At 37.7% G+C, this 17,730-nt stretch overlaps 1 protein-coding gene across 2 annotated transcripts in view; it reads left to right on the top strand.

The window, feature by feature from the left end:
* Window positions 1-17,730, top strand: part of MICU1 (mitochondrial calcium uptake 1) — a 280,725-nt gene that overhangs the window by 202,828 nt on the left and 60,167 nt on the right. The window lies entirely within an intron of this gene.

Raw genomic sequence — 17,730 nt, 5'->3', positions numbered from 1 at the left:
TGCTTTAAAAGACAAAAGAGGAGAACCTAAGATGGCGGCTAGGTGAGACAGGGCAAAAAAAACACCTCCATGAAAAATACTAGATAAAAGCCAGAAAGTGACCCAGAACACCAGTTCCAGCGATGCACCAGCTGGACAAGGTCTGCTAAATCCACAGGGACCGTGCATTTGGTGAAACCGGGAGTCTGCATTCTGAAATGAATGAGTAAGCCAGCTGAAAGTCTCACGGCCATGCTGCAGTGTGGGGAAACCGCAGGTTGGCATTTGGAGACGGACTAGTTCTTTTAAAAAAAAAAAAAATCCGGGAGCGGCTGCAGATACGACCGTGAGAACCACGCAGTGAAGCACGGCAGGAGTGGGCTGTAGCCAACGCCTCGGTGTCTGGTGTGGAGGATAGCCCTCCCCACACCGGCTGCTGATTGTCTCGGGGCCAGGGGGACAGAGGGGAGCCAACAGGAGAAAGAAACTGCTCCCCTTGCAGACATCTCCCCTGCGGCTTGGGGATGCTTGGAGCTGGACCCACAGCCCAGAGCCGTGACAAGAAACCCAGTGTGACGGGGAGTCTTTCCCACAGCACTACGCACACACCACAATATCAGCCATGGACAGTGGCCTTTAGTGCACCCACAACTAATTGTCCCAGAGCTGGGAAGGCAGAGCTGTGCGAAAAGGGGGAAATTAACACGTCCCATTCAACCATCTTTAAAGCAGGCTGGGAACACCCCTGCACGGCCCAGCGGCCCAGGGCTTCCCTGGAGGTCGGCGTGTACTTGTGACGTGGCACAGCCTTCCCTCAGCAGAGGTCCTGGAAGAGCACGGCTGGGATAGGGGACCTGCTCAGAAATCCCAGGGACCCTAAGCCAATACCAAGGACTTGTGGGTCAGCAGCAGAGACAATCTGTGGCAAGTCTGAAATGAAGGCTTAGACTCTTGTAACGGCCTTAAATCTCCAGGAACACCTGGGAAATTTGATTATTAAGGCTGCCCTGCCTCCCTAACCACCCAGACACATGCCCCACATTCAGGGCGGACAGTACCAACAACACACCCAAACTTAGTGCACCAATTGAACCCCACAAGAATCAGATCCCCACACACCACAAAGACAAAGTCGGGTAGAACTGACTTGAGGGGAATAGGTGACTCACGGATGCCATCTGCTGGCTAGTTAAAGAAAGTTTAGAGATTGGTGTTTTTTATATCCAGAAAGAACTCTATCAAGTAAAGCAAATGCCTAGAGGCCAAAACAACAGAAAATCTTAAAGCATGTGATAAAACCAGATGATATGGAGAACCCAATCCCAAACACCCAAATCAAAAGATCAGAAGAGACACAGTACTTGGTACAATTAATCAAAGACCTAAAATCAAACAATGAGAGCATGGCACAGGACATAAAGGACATGAAGAAGAGCATGGCACAGGATATAAAGGACATAAAGAAGACCCTAAAAGAGCCTAAAGAAGAAATTGCAAGAGTAAATAAAAAAATAGAAGATCTTACGGAAATAAAAGAAACTGTTGGCCAAATTAAAAAGACTCTGGATACTCATAATACAAGATTAGAGGAAGCTGAACAACAACTCAGCATCCTCGATGACCACAGAACGGAAAATGAAAGAAAAAAGGAAAGAATGGAGGATAAAATCGAAAAAATCGAAATGGATCTCAGGGATATGATAGATAAAATAAAACATCCAGACTTAAGACTCATTGGTGTCCCAGAAGGGGAAGAGAAGGGTAAAGGTCTAGAAAGAGTATTCATAGAAGTTGTTGGGGAAAAAACTTCCCAAACCTTCTACACAATATAAATACACAAAGCATAAATGCCCAGCAAACTCCAAATAGAATAAATCCAAATAAACCCACTCCAAGACATATTCTGATCAGACTGTCAAATACTGAAGAGAAGGAGCAAGTTCTGAAAGCAGCAAGAGAAAAGCAATTCACCACATACAAAGGAAACAACATAAGACTAAGTAGTGACTACTGAGCAGCCACCATGGAGGCGAGAAGGCAGTGGCATGACATATTTAAAATTCTGAGAGAGAAAAATTTCCAACCAAGAATACTTTATCTAGCAAAACTCTCCTTCAAATTTGAGGGAGAGCTTAAATTTTTCACAGACAGACAAAAGCTGAGAGATTTTGCTAATAAAAGACCTGCCCTACTTCAGATACTAAAGGGAACCCTACCAACAGAGAAACGAAGAAAGAAGAGAGAGATACAGAAAAATTTAACAAACATATATAGAACATTACATCCCAAATCACCAGGACACACATTCTTCTCTAGTGATCAGAGATCTTTCTCCAGAATAGACCATATGCTGGGACATAAAACAAGCCTCAATAAATTAAAAAAAAAAAAAAAATTGACTATATTCAAAGCACATTCTCTGACCACAATGGAATACAAATAGAAGTCAATATTTTTTTATTTGTAACTCCACTGTTTACTTCCTACAGGATATAAAATACATAAACTCTAATGACAAATCAGCGGTTTTGGACTCAATATATAGTATATAATTTTTGACAAGAATTACATAAAGGTGGGGGAATGGAGGAGTATAGGAACATAGTTTACATGTTCTATTGAAGTTAAGTTGGTGTCAAAGAAAAACAAGATTGTTATAGATTTAAGAGGTTAATTTTAAGCCACACAGTAAACAAAAGCAATTATCAGAGAATATTATAATGAAAAGTAGAGTATGGGTTACGAGAGGTGGGGGAAGGGGCAATGGGGAGTTAAGAAATGAGTGTAGGGTTTCTGTTTGGGGTGAAGGGAAATTTCTAGTAATGCATGGTGGGAAGGTGATAGCATTACAGCATTCTAAATGTGATTAATCCCACTAATGGAATGCTAGGGAGGGGTTGTAATGCGAAGATTTAGGCTGTATATATGTTTCCACAATAGAAAAAAAAAAAAAGGAAAAGTCTAAATAGGCAATGACAATTAAATGCCAAGGATGATCCTGGATGGGATCTGAGGATGGAGGAGAGGAGGCTCAAAGGGACATGGTGGGGACATAAGGGAAAAAAAAAAAAAAAGGAAATATAGAATGCAAGCTTTGAATCAATGCTGAATTTCTTGAACTTCTTAGCTGCGCTTAATGGGATTGCATAAAAGAATGTTCTTGTTCATGGAAATTATATATGTGAATTATATTGTTTGTTCAAGGATGTGTGCAGCTTGCTGTCATATGTTCAGAAGACAGAGCAATAGATGATGGATAGACAGGGAGGGAGGAAGGGAAAGAAAGAAGTGGTGATGTGACAGGATGTTAAAGTTGGTGGATCAGGATATCAGGGGTTGGGGGTCAGGGTATGCTGGAGTTCTGTGTATGGGTTTTGTATTGTTTTTGCAAGTGTTCCTGTAAGTTTGAATTTATTTCAAAATAAAATTAAAAAAAAAAAAAAGACAAAGGAAAAAAAACTAAAATTTAAGAAAAACAATCTTAATTAGCTTGGTGACTTAAAAACAGAACAAAATGTCAGTGCTGAGGGATTTAACACATGACCTGACTTGATTGTTTCTATTTGGTACTGTACAAACTATAATTGGCCAGCCAGGGACAATTGAAACCACTGTTAATCCGGAATGCAAAAGAAACCCTGAAAGTTCTCTTTCTGGCTATTTTTTTACCACCCTCATCATAAAAGGATTTTTATGACTTGCCTACATTTTCCTGTTCTTAGGGGGAAAAAATACTCTTTATTTAAGAAGGATATTGATGCAGTCTTGCCTGTTAGCTACTTTGCCTTTTAGTCACCTGTGTTTACTCACATTTCATCCTATTTTCTCCATTGAAGCTTCAGTGCTGTGAATTCTTATATCATGTGCCATATGTTTCTGAGCCTCACTCTCCCGATCTTTCTTGCATTTGTTTTTAAGCTTGTCAGCCAACTTAATCTGAATTCTAAATTCTGTGTATTGGGTTTGAACAGCTCTCCAATCGCTGTTCTAAAAGAAAAAGGCAGTTTCCAATATAATGTTGAGTGTGTTGACGATATTAATCCTTCCATAGTACCTAATGAGCATTACTCGTTGCCTGCACAAAGGCTTTCTGAATGGTCAGAAGAAAAATAAGTGATAAGATTAGGCCAGTCAAAGAACGGGTCAGTTATTGCAAGATTTGAGCTCTAGAAGAATAAATTGTGTTGCTCGTTTTCAGATGTACTCCCAAACTGTAATTTGTTTGTTCTTAGTGTTTCCCAGATAAGTTAGAAGTTTGAGAATATGCAGCTTAGTATTTAACTCAGCTCATCAGGTAAAGGAAGGTATACAACCTTAACTGTTTTATTATAGTATCTAGTTTTTCTCAAACTTCCAGCTTTTGTGGACCATAGAGAAAGTTGTCATGCTGGAGTCCTTGAACACAGCCACAGTTAATTTTTTCAGGTCTTATATCTTTGCCATTGTTCCTATAGAATCAATTAATCACTCTTTTTAATGATGCTCTCTCCTCCTAAAAGCAGTTTAATTTATAATTATCTACTTTGTCTTTTTTTTTTTTTCATGTTTTTTTAGGAATAGGTATACTTACATGATCTTAAAGTCAGCTTCTAATCCTGGACTTGATAAATTCTTCATTTGTAGAAACATTGTCATGCAATTTTTATCTTGGCTCTAATCATGCCAATATTATATGTGTGTGTGTGTACGTGTGTATAAAATATATATGCCAGTATTCTATATTTTAAAAAAAAGAAATATATATATGGGGGACGGATTTAAAAATGCACAAGACTATGGTGGTCTTGGCTTTTTCCCATTCACTCTTCAAATTTCAAGTTCCTCTTACGTAACTGAGGAACTAGCTGATAGCAGCTAGCATTTATTGAGTTCTTAGTAGGTGCCAGGTATTGTACCACTATTTTTCATTGAATCCAAAACACCAACATTAGTAAGATACACGTTTATTTTATATACCGCTAAGAAAGAAAAACATGCTATCAAGTAAAACATGACAAAAATGCCTTCTTCCTGGAAAATATTTATTTAACACCTATTAAAAGATTCCTTTGGACTTAGATTTTTATTATATATCATACTTGTTCATACATAAAAGGAAAGTAAAGGCTAAATAAAGTAAAGTAATTCTGAAACTTCTTCACATTCTGAGTCCAACTCTTCTGAATTGCTATTTGACTCAGAATCATGTGTCTGTGTTTTTTTATACAGTGTTGTCCTCTGGGCCTTCAAGAGAATTGGCGATGTAGCATTTCTTGGAACAATACTCCACAGTTACCTCTGGGATTTTTCTTCCAAGCCCCTGGCATCCATTCTGCAAGTTTTAACACGCTTATATAGACAGTGACTACAGTGTCACAACTGCTACCTAGCCTACAGAAATTATAAGAAACATACCAATTTTAGAGATCTTAAAATGTAAAAAAGTATAAATAAGTACATCTTAGAGAAGATTAATTAGGGCGATTGTTTCACAGGTATTATCTAATTTAACCCTCACAGTAATCCCAAGAGGTATGCACTGTTATCATATCCACTTTACAGGTGAGGGAACCAAGGCTCAGAGAGGTTAGAGCAATGCCCAGGAGTATACAGTTGGTAACTGACCCAAGAAAAAACCAAACTCAGGTATATCTAACTGGAATTCCTGTGTTCTTTCCACTATTCTATACTGGCTTCATTTATAATCCCAGAACAAGATGTGGAAGCAGGAAGAATATTCTCTCATTCCAGAAAACCAGAACAGAGTTTCTACTGCTGTTAAAAAGTATTTCCCGGAGGTGAAGAGGGAACTTCCAGGGAAGATGGCAAAGTGGGAATCTCCAGGATTCATTCCTTCCACCAAAACAGCTATTAAACAAACAGGAACTGTCTGAAGCCACTATTCTGGGGTTCCGGAGGCCAGAAGAACACTACATAGTATCCAGGGTAGAAGGAGGAAGAGGCTGATAAACTACAGTAAAGAACAGTATTTTTCTCTCCAAGGGGCAGGACACCTTGAGGTCCAGGATATAAAGACCTTGTACACAAGAAACTACAAATCACTGCTAAAAGAACTAGAGAAGACCCAAATAAATGGAAGAACATTCCATGTTCGTGAACTGGAAGACTAAATACCATTAAGATCTTCATTCTACCCAAGTTGATTTACAGACTCAATGTAATCCCAATCAAAATTCCAAAAGCATTCTTTGCAGAAATAGAAAAGCCAATTATCAGATTAATTTAGAAGGGTAAGGGGCCCTGGACAGCCAAAAAACATTTTGAAAAAGATTGACGTTGGAGGACTCACACTTCCTGATGTTAAAACATATTGCAAAGCTACAGTGGTCAAAACAGCATAGTATTGGCATAAGGATAGGTATATTGACCACTGGAATCAAATAGAACATTACATCTATGGCCAATTGATTTTTGACAAGGTTGCCAAGTCCACTCAATGGGGTAAAAATAGGATTTTCAATAAGTGGTGTAGGGAAAACTGGATATCCATATTTAAAAAATGAAAGAAGAAACCTATCTCACACCATATACAAAAATTAACTCAAAATGGAACAAAGACCTAAAAATAAGAGCCAGGACTATAAAACTCCTAGAAGAAAGTATAAGGAAACAACTTCAAGAACTTGTGATAGGCAATGGTTTCTTGGACTTTACACCCAAAACACAAGCAAAGAAAGAAAAAATAGATAAATGGGAACCTCTCAAAATTAAGAACTTTTGTGCAGCAAAGGAATTTGTCACAGAAGTGAAAAGACAACCTACTCAATAGGAAAAAATATTTGGAAACCACATATCTGTTAAGGGTTTGGCATACCAAATACATAAAGAAATCCTGCATCTCAACAATAAAAAGGCAAACAGCCCAACTTAAAAATGGGCAAAAGATTTGAATAGACATTTCTCCAAAGAGGAAATACAAATGGCTAAGAAGCATGTGTGAAAAGATGCACTAGCGATTAGAGAAATGCAAATATATCAAAACCACAATGAGATATCCTTTCATACCCACTGGAATGGCACTATTAAAAAATCAGAAAAATATAGGTGTTGGAGAGGATATGGATAAATAGGAACACTTATTCATTGCTGTTGGGAATGTAAAATGGTGCATCCACTGTGGAAGACAGTTGGCAGTTTCTCAGAAAGCTAAGTATAGAATTACCATATGATCTGGCAATTCCACTATTAGGTATATAACCAGACGAATTGAAAGCAGGGACTCGAACAGATATTTGTTCACCAATGTTCATAGCAGCATTATTCACAATTGGCAAAAGATGGAAGCAACCCAAGTATCCATCATCTGATGAATGGATAAACAAAATGTGATATATAGACAATGGAATACTATTCAGCTATAAAAAGGAATGAAGTCCTGATGCATGCAACAACATGCATGCAACCTTGAGGACATTATGTTGAGTGAAATAAGCTAGACATAAAAGGACAAAGATTGTATGAGCTCCTGTTATGAACTAATTATAATAAGCAAATTCAAAGAGTTAGAATCTAGAATATAGGTTACCAGGAGATAGATTGAGGTTAGAGAATGGGGAATTGGTGCTTAACTTGTACAGAATTTCTATTTAGGTTTATGGTAAAGGTGTGGAAATGGATGGTGGTGATGGTAGCACATTATTGTGAGTGTAGTCAAGAGCACTGAGCTATAGAGGTGAATGTGGTTAAAAGGAGAAATTTTAGGATGTATATATTACTAGAATAAAAATTAGTAGATAAAACAAAGGACTGTACAACACAGTGAACCCTACTGTAGATGATAGACTATAGTTAATAGTACAAGTATAAGAGTGTTCTTTCATGAATTATAACAAACATACAGAACTGATGCAAAGTGTTAATAGTGTAGAATTTGGGGAAAGTGTTCACCTAATGTAAATTATGGATGATAGACAGTATGATTCTAATAATCTTTCATCACTTGTAACAAAGGTAACTACTGTTAAAAAACAAGTACAATTATTTTTTTAAATGCTATCATCAAATTTAACAAATGTTCCACACCAAGGCAAGGTGTTAGGTTTGGGGTGGTATATGGGAATCCTGTATTTTATGCTTGATTGTTTTGTGAACCCACAACTTCTCTAATAAAAAAAAGAAAAAAAGTATTTCCCAGAGGCTACCAATCTACAATTTTAGTGAGTGAAGACTAAATGAAAAGACTCCTAAAAATATCTTCACCTGAGTGTATGGATCCTACAATACAGACTTCCAGTTTAGAAGGGTGGGTCTCTCTGTGTTTTGATCAAACTATTTTCGTTTTCCTAATGGCTGTAATGATTTTCGGACAACTGCCCTGGCTTGCATTTTATGGAAATTGATGGTACAGGAGAGTTTTCTAATATCAAGTGATAGAAGAAGGGAGACTACTGCCGGGTGTTTTTGGTTGTCACTTGAGTGAATAAATGTACCTGCCATTCTCACTTAATTCATCATTTCAGCCTAGTTTTAGACTCTTAATACAAATTATTTGGGCCTACAAAGACTGGCTTTGCCTGTCCTGCCTACAGTCCTCCTATGTGCTTGTTGGTTACCTACCTTTTTTATTGCTTCCTTTAGTCTGTTAGATGTGAGCTGAATATTATTGAGAAATTTCATACATAACTGGACTCAGGTAAAGGAGCAAATAGAAGTGCAGAGCAGAAAGCAGGTTTTTTTTCCCTGGAAATAATTAGCAATTCCAAAGAAGTGGCACAATCTTTCCTCAGATATTCAAGAGTATAAACTGGAAAGTATGTCTTCTGCTCCTTTTAGATGATAAATACAGAATTGGTAGTGAGTTTCACAAATGAAGCAGATTTCATCAGTAAACCAAAATTATTTGTTGGGTACATGCTATGTTCCCAGCTCTGTATGTGGCAGTAAAAAACACAAGGCATAGGTTCTCCCTTCAGGAACTATGCATGTTGTGAGAGAGATGTAGGCAATTTCAACTACATTGGAAGCCATGTAGTTATTTTAGGTTATTTGGTTTTTCTTATGCCTTTGTTTGATTATGGTTTGTTACTTTTCTTGGGGTATGGTAGGAACATGTTGGAAGCAATGTAGTTATTTCAGATTTTGTTTTTCTTAATCCTTTGTTTTGTTTGAAATGTGTGTTTTTTTTGTTGTTTGTTTTTAATTTTTTGATAAATAAAGTTAAAATTTTTTTTAAAAAAAGAACAATATAGAACACACTCCTCTGTTAGGACTTGACCTTACCTAAGGTAAGAGCTCAGAAGACTTAGGAAAGTTGAGTGGTTTTTGAAGTAATCTATAGGGTCATAAAAAGAAGTTGAGTTCAAGGAAGGACAGAATTTGTACAGGTAGATAAAGAGGAGAACATCCCAGGCAGGGAAAATTCATAAACAAAAACCCAAATACTTAGGAGAAACTCTGTCTTCCAGTAGAACCACAGTTATTCCAAGTCCTGTCACTGCTGATGAAAGCCTTCTGCATCACACAGTAGAGTTAACTGGATTCCCCTTGCTGTAGAAAGGCTTTTATGTTTATATTTTATTGCTTTGAAAAAAGCATTAGGCATATGGTCAACAGAGCCTGGGAGAGTTTATAATGGATATTTTAGTGAATTGATGGCTAATTTACATCTTGCTGGGGCCCACTTTGCATGCCCTCTTTGCCTGTATTAGACAGGTTTTGATATTCTGATAATTCGCCAATGATTACTTTCTACTCACTCAGAGAATTTTCTCCCATTGTCAATAATGGTGACAGGTGAAGAAATGGGTTTTGTTTTGTTTTTTTATGGAAACGTGGCAGATGGAACTTCTGACAGCACAGTCACAAAGAAAGTGTCACATGAGGAAGAGCTATGCTTTATTGTTTTAAGTCTTCTGGTTGCTTATTACCACAGCATAACCTGGCCTGGCTAGTAGAACAGGGAAGGAGATTGGTATTTCTGGCCCAGGTATGATACCTGTTCTTGGTTTATTCCCTGTGACCAGAGAGGTAGGGTCTGTGAGTGACCAGGCTGAGTCACCTTACCAACTCTTTGGCCAGATTTGGGTGATGGGTATGCCCTTCCCAGAACTACACTAAGTAAGGGAGGTGCAGGTCCCAGTGGAAATAATGGTGTACAGGCAAATGCCTACCAAAGTTAGAAGCCCTGCTCACTTTAATTAGTACTGGACATCTTTCCTTAATCAGAGTTTGTAATTATACATTTATATTTGGAATTATTTGGTTAATATCTGCCTCACCACCAGAATATCAGCTTGGGGAGTGCAGAGATACAATTATATGCCCAGCGCAGATGAAGAAGCGTTTGCCTGTCTTTCTAGCATTGCTTTAAAAGTATTTCACTTGGTTTTTAAGTTCTTCACTTTTTTTTTTTTATTGTCACTCACTGGAATGAGAAAGTGATCAACCATGAAGGCACCAAGTCCAAATTCAATTGTATGTCTTAGTCATGTTTTCAACAGCTTTTCACATTAGCTACTGCCTTCTACAGTTTGTCACACTTTTAGGTATAATTAGCACATCAACCTTAGTATAGGCGTGATTAGGTGCCAACTAATGAACAAGCTAAATCTCCAGCTCTCTTTTGAATGTTGACATGCTGTTAGCAACGCCAGAACAAAAGAAGTTTGGAAATCTGTTGTATTTTCATCTAAGCCATAGACCCAAGAGAGCTCTCTACGGAAGTGATGAAGTCAGAGGAAAACAAACTGATACTCAGATGAGAGAAAATAACACTGCTTTCTTACTACTATTAGTCCTTGGTTCTTATCTCCCTAAAATTGGGAATTTTTTATGTTTTTTTCCAACAGATAGTCTTTTTGTTTCCAAAGCTCTTGAGCTCCTTATATGAAAATGTCCTTGAACTCTAAATAATGTTAGGCCTCTTAAATGTCAGAGGAATATATAGTGCAAGGCTAGGGTTTTTTTTTCATGTTGCTGTGACTTAGAAGAAAAAGGTTATTGAAAGAAACAGGATGTAAGATCACCTGCTTACTGATGTGTCATCTGGGAATCAGCCTTTATTATTTCTTCTCTACTACTAAACCCCGTCCTTGTCTTTTGCCTCTTTTCTCGTCTACTGTTTTTCCTCTGGCCAGAAAGAGGCTATCTATTATTCTGTTCAGATGCTTGTTTTACTAAATAGGACACTAAGATAGTGTCTTCCATTATTTCTCTCTTTGGTTCCAATTCCCTCTACTAATTATTTGGGACCTTTTTTATTAGCAAAGTTTATCCATGGGAGGCCAGGCAGGGGTGAAGAAAAAAAAAAAGCGTGGTGGCAATAAATATGGGGAAGAGAAATGGTGGTGAGGAAAAGAAAAATATCGACTGCTTGCTTAAGGAGTTATCTTAAAGGAAAGATAGCTTGAAATTAACTGTATTTAGCAATTCCATGTGGAAACATGAATTTCATAGATTGGTTGGAATACTAAATAACAGTTAATTTTGCCAGAGTTTAAGGGTTGTTCTTATTATCAAGGTCTTATCTTAGGGAAAGATAACCACACAAATTTTATGTAATTCATAATGTATTAAGAGCATATATAAGTGTTTGCTGTTATGAGTGATAGACTATGGATTGTTCTTTAACAACTAGGGAGTTTTTCCAAATGAGGTTAATTAATAATGGTGCCTTTAAGATATGAACAAATCAACTGTTCTAATACTGAGATCAGAGAGAAATTTTTCCACAGATTAACTATGTGGACATGTTATTTAACTTCTCTCTGCCTGTGCTTCCCTGTCTATAAAATAGAATAATAACAATACCTGTTTGAAAGTGTTCTCAGGATTACATGAGATAAGTGCTGGCAAGTGGTAAGCACTCAAATATGTTACTTACCAGCTGTGTGGTGTAATGAATGGTATTCTCATCAGTGACCTTACAGAAATCAGTATCATGGTAGTAGTTATTAGTAAGAGAGAAACAGAGAGATGTAATCCTTGCCTCTCAACGATAGGACGGAAGTATGAATTAATTTTCTGGCTTCCTGTCTGTGTTCATTTGGTACCTTTATTGAGCACCTACTTTATGCCAAGTTTTTGGTCTGGTAATATATGGCCAGGGCATGGGACTGCTGGAGCTCTGCTTCAGTCAACTCTAAGCAGTTTAATTCAGACATCATTCTAATATGTTGAATAATAAGTAAAATTTATTTCATTTACTTTTTCTTTTCTTCAAATGTGAAAGTAGTGTTCTATAAGCAAATCCTTGGCAAAAGCAATTATGAAAAGAAGGATGAGAATTAATAATTGAACTTAATTAATACCCTCTAAGAACAGAATAATCAATGGAGTTAGGCTTTTAGCTTCCTGGGAAGTGATCTCATGGTGAGCAAAATATTAATTGCTACCATTTATGGAATGCTAACTATGCACCAAACTCTGTGCTAATTTCTTTACATGTATTTTCCCATTTAATCCTTACAACAACACTCTGAGGTTATGAATATTATCTCCATTTACAGGTGAGGAGATTTTGAAAACTCAAAGGTAAAGCCACTTGCTTAAATTACAACCAGCAAGTATGGATTCAAGCCAAAATTTGGACCCAGGCCTTGCTGATTCTAAAGCCCATATTCAAAATTTAATAAAACCTTGAAACCCTTTATTACAGATCTAGAATATTTTCCCCTGACAATCCTCAGTCAAATATACCCTGATTTTTATTATCCTGGAGTAATTACATGCATCAGTCTTACCTTCCTGTTTTTGACTGTTAGACTGGAAGGTGACCTTTCTTGTTCTATAATGATTGGAACTCAATTCACTTTGTAACTTGATTTGCTCACCAGCCTGAACTTTCTTATCTTGGTGATCTATAATTTCATGGTCCCATACTCTGATGGATTGTTTTGGTCCCTTTCTGAGGGCACTGGACCATATTGCCTCCATTCCAAATTATGGGCCTGCTTCCTCAGCACAAGCCAGCTAGCCAAAAGATAAACGTATTAGTGTTGACAGTAAAGATGTATCTTATATTTAAGATCGAAAAAATTGACCCCTGACGATTTGATCTAGGGCTCTCTGGTGTCTTCTGCCAATTGCAAAAATATAGATTTCGCATTCAAACTATGAAATATGTATGCATTGCTCAGTGGTGGGTTTGCAGTAGAGAACTTTGCCTAGAATCACTTTTTCTTTTGACAGGCACAACAGACAGTTGTTCTGAGACTCCTGATAGTAGCAGCAGTGGCATGGCTAAGATCCAGAAAGCCAACAAAACAGCTCAACTCAGTGGCTTCAGGTTACCATGAATTACTTTCTTTGTGCAGTTCAGGAACTAGAAAGAGCCTAGCAAAATAATTACCATGTTGAAGTATTTGTATTGGGGGAGGATTTATCTGTTTGGTCGATAGAGTCTCCTGAAAGATAATTATATGAAGGAGAGTAGGGTTGAAGTTTACATTCGTTGGACTAAATTAATCTTGGAAGTTTTTAAAAACACAGGACTCATTTGCAGATAGGAATTTCTTTTTCATTTTACTATTTTTTTTTAATGTTATTTTTGGTCTTTGTTCATAATACATGTTTTCTTCTCCTGGCTTCCCTTCTTCCTTAGATCATTTCACCTAGATGGTGTAGCCCATCTGTTCTTCCAAAAGGCTATTCCTTCTCTCAACAAGGGGCAGGAATGGGAACTAGAGGCACAGTGTGGACAGAAAGCCAGGAAAAATCTTGCCAACAGTTTTTTGGCTCCTCTTTTCAGGTCCCTCTTTGCCTGTCCCGAAGCCCCCTGGGGAACAACAGGGAGACAACAGCTTGTATCCATTTGGCTGCAGAAAGGAAGATGCTAGGCTGTTTAGCTCCCCTCCTAGACACAGAAAAGTAATGCAGGTGGTGGGGGCAGGGAGAGTATGCTAGAATGCACACATTCTCTGCCTTCGGAGCAAATAGAATAAAATTCCTTAATTGTCATTGAAGTGGAACATAAGAGACTTTACCAACACTTAGCTGAGTAAAATATAAGCAAATGATTTGGATTGCTTCCAAATATACAATTAGAAGCTTTCTGCTTTGTGATAATTTTGTAATAACCTGTGTCTTTTCCTAAAGACCATCCCATGATGGGGATCTAGTGCATGACTGAGGTACGGTTCTCTCAGAGAGTGTACCCACAGGATTGCACAGGCTTAAAATGCACACTTTACCATAGAGCCACATGATGTCTAGCTGTTGCCCTTGAAAATTTAACCCTAATACAGGTCTTTGAGCAGCTACCCTGAAAGCTCCCAAGTCTTAGCCTAGTAGGTTTCAGTTAATAAATGTTGAATGAATAGTGCATTAGTTGTCAGTTTCCATTAGCAGTTTGTTTGAAAGAGAAATGGCTCTCCCCTACTCCCTCCAGCCATGTTTAAGAGTTCAGAACTAAGGCCTCAGAAGAGTCTAAAAACCTAAAAGAAGTGCTACCAAGTCAAATTACAGAGGAAGTAGTAAACTTCGAAGTAAGACATACTATATGTATTGTGCCGGTTTGAATGTATTATGTCCCCCAGAAAAGGCCATATTCTTTGATGCAGTCTTATGGGCAGATGTTATCAGTGCTGATTAGATTGGAATTCTTTGAGTGTTTGCATGGAAATGCGCCCTACCCAACTGTAGGTGATAATTCTGATGAGATAATTTCCATGGAGGCATGGCCCCACCCATTCAGGGTGAGCCTTGATCAGTGGAGCTATATAAATGAGCTGACAGGCAGAGGGAACTCAGTGCAGCTGTGAGTGACATTTTGAAGTGCAGCTGAGAGTGACATTTTGAAGAGGAGCTACAGCCAAGAGGGACACTTTGAAGAATGCACAGAAGCTAAGAGAGTAGCTGCAGATGAGAGACAGTTTGAAGACAGCCGTTGAAAGCAGACTCTTGCTCCAGAGAAGCTAAGAGAGGACAAACACCCCAAGAGCAACTAAGAGTGACATGTTTGAGGAGCTGAAGCCTAGAGAGGAATGTCCTGGGAGAAAGTCATTTTGAAACCAGAACTCTGGAACAGACACCAGCCATGTGCCTTCCCAGCTGGCAGAGGTTTTCCGGACACTGTTGGCCATCCTCCAGTGAAGGTACCCGATTGTTGATGCATTACCTTGGACACTTTGTGGCCTTAAGACTGTACCTGTGTAACCGAATAAACCCCGTTTTATAGAGGCCAGTCCATTTCTGGTATTTTGCATTGTGGCAGCATTAGCAAACTAGAACATGTATGAACTGAATTTTGTAGTTTTTATGCTCTTTCAGGTTCCACTCAATAATTGTAGTAATAATAATAGAACTCATTGCCAAAGGCAAATCTGAGTTTTTCGAAAACATTAGTAAACAAGCTAACTTGAGCATTGGAATTGTTATTTGGGGATCTCCAGTAGAAATTTTCTTTACTGTCTTTGAAACAGAACAGAGAAGAGGCTTAATGCCCTGGAGAACAGAGAAATAACGGCCTTTCATAAACATTGAGCGAGCTGCAGCTGATGCCAAAGTTAGCAAGCAAGAAACAGTTCAATCATGAATCCATTTCATGGGATAATGCTTAAAACTCGTCTAATTCAGACATGCAGGATTTCCCCACAACTGTGAAATCTCCCAGATAAGGGTAGAATGCTGCACTCTAAATTGTCAAAGCCTAGCCTAGAGTGCATGGACCACACATTTGTCTACCTTGGCTTGAAGAAGCCCTTAGATGAACTTTGCATCTCCAACTTTTGCCCAGATATCACATTTCACTGAAAATCTGATTTAAACATTGCAGATTGCATGCCCATTTGCCAAAATTTATCAGTCTTCCATTTTGTTTCAGGATAGCAAATTGAACCATAAATCAAACATAAATTGAATCTGGAAAACTTTTGGTACTGTCAAAATGAATCAGCTCTGTAGAAGTGATGGTGTGACAAAGATGAACTATTGAGTGGTTGAGTTGAAAAAGATGCCTTCACTTAATATTGATGATGTTGATTTCTTTGAAAATAGTTTTACTTCCCACTTAAATATCACTAAGCCCCAAGGCTGTTAAAGTTTATCCAAAATAAACATAGTACTATCCTATAGGCTACAAATGCCCTACTGCTTAGAAGGAAGAAACAATGTGATGTCAAGAGATAGTCTTTGAACACAGACAGGACTGAGTTTGAGTCCCAGCTCTGTTACATGTAGCTGCATGTTACCTCAGTTTTCTCATCTGTAAAATGGAGCTAATAATATCTACTCATAGGCTTGTTATAGTGATTAAATGAAAGAATATATGGGTGAAGTGCTTGGCCCATAGAACATACTCAGTAGATGTTTGCTATTATTAAGACATAGTCCTTGTGTCTTGCTTGCTGACACAGTCTCATGGGTAAGGAAACAAATCAAGGTATATATTAACTTACCAAGCTAACTGAGGAAATGACCATTGAAAGAGAGTTTAACTCTTGACTATATACTTCCTTGTTTTGAGTCTCATGTGTAACTCTTATCTCCCTACTAGATGGGGAGGTCCTTAAGGATAGAAACTGAAGCTTCTACTTCTTTCCCCACAATGACTAACACAATGTTAGGGAATTAATAGGCATGCTTGTTGACAAGACCTTACTTGGCAACATCTTATGTCATATATATCCTTCTTGCCCAGCCACATAGGAATCTGAAAATTTTCTGGTAACCATTATATTTCAATAAAACCATTGAGAAATTTTACCATCCTCAAATTTTTTGGCTTGCTAATTGCTTTCTGGGCCATTTTATTATTTACGCATTTCTGCCTGTCTTTAGTAGTCAGCGAAGTGGCAGGTACAAGATCAACATACAAAAAAATCAGTAGACATAGTAATGAACAATCCAAAGGGAAAAAAAGAAAAAAATCCATTTACAATAGCAACTAAGAGAATCAAATATCTAGGAATAAATTTAACCAAGGATTAAAGGACTTAATCACAGAAAACTACAAAACATTCCTGAAAGAAAGCGAAGACATAAATAAATGGAAGGACATTCTATGCTCATGAATGGGAAGACTAAATATTGTTAAGATGTCAATTCTACCCAAAGTGATTTACAGATTCAGTACAATCCCAATCAAAATTCCATTAGACTTCTTTTCAGAAATGAAAAAGCCAATCATTAATGTAAGGAGAAGGGGTCCCAGATAGTCAAAACCATTTTTAAAAAGAAGAAGAAACTTGGAGGACTTACAATTCCTGATTTTAAAACGTATTACAGAGCTACAGTGGTCAGAACAGCATGGTATAGGCACAAGGATGTATATATAGACCAATGGAATTGAATTGAGAGTTAAGATAGCCCTCAGATCTATAACATTTGATTTTTGACAAGGGTACCAAGTCTACCCAATGGTAAAAGAATAGTCTTTTTGACAATGGTGCTGGGAAAACTGGATATTCACATGTAAAAGAATGAAGGAGGACCTCTATCTCGTACCATATACAAAAATTAACTCAAAATGGGTCAAAGACCTAAATATAAGAACTAGGACTATAAGACTCCTAGAAGAAAATGTAGAGATGCAATCTTCAGGACTTTGTGGTAGACATTGGTTTCTTAGATGTTACACCAAAAGCACAAAAGAAAAAATAGATAAATAGAACCTTATCAAAATTAAAAACTTTTCTGCATCAAAAGGTTTCATCAAGAGAGTAAAAAAGCACCCTACTCAATGGGAGAAAATCTTTGGAAACCACATATCTAATAAGGGCTTAATTTCCAGAATCTATGAAGAAATCCCATAACTCAACAACAAAAAGAAAAACCGCCCATTTTAAAGATGGTCAAGAGATTTGAACAGACATT

Source organism: Choloepus didactylus, chromosome 15 (assembly GCF_015220235.1).
Source record: "Choloepus didactylus isolate mChoDid1 chromosome 15, mChoDid1.pri, whole genome shotgun sequence".
Classification (NCBI taxonomy): Eukaryota; Metazoa; Chordata; class Mammalia; order Pilosa; family Megalonychidae; genus Choloepus; species Choloepus didactylus.
Note: the sequence above shows the minus strand (reverse complement) of the source record. Positions and strands in the feature narration are given on the sequence as shown.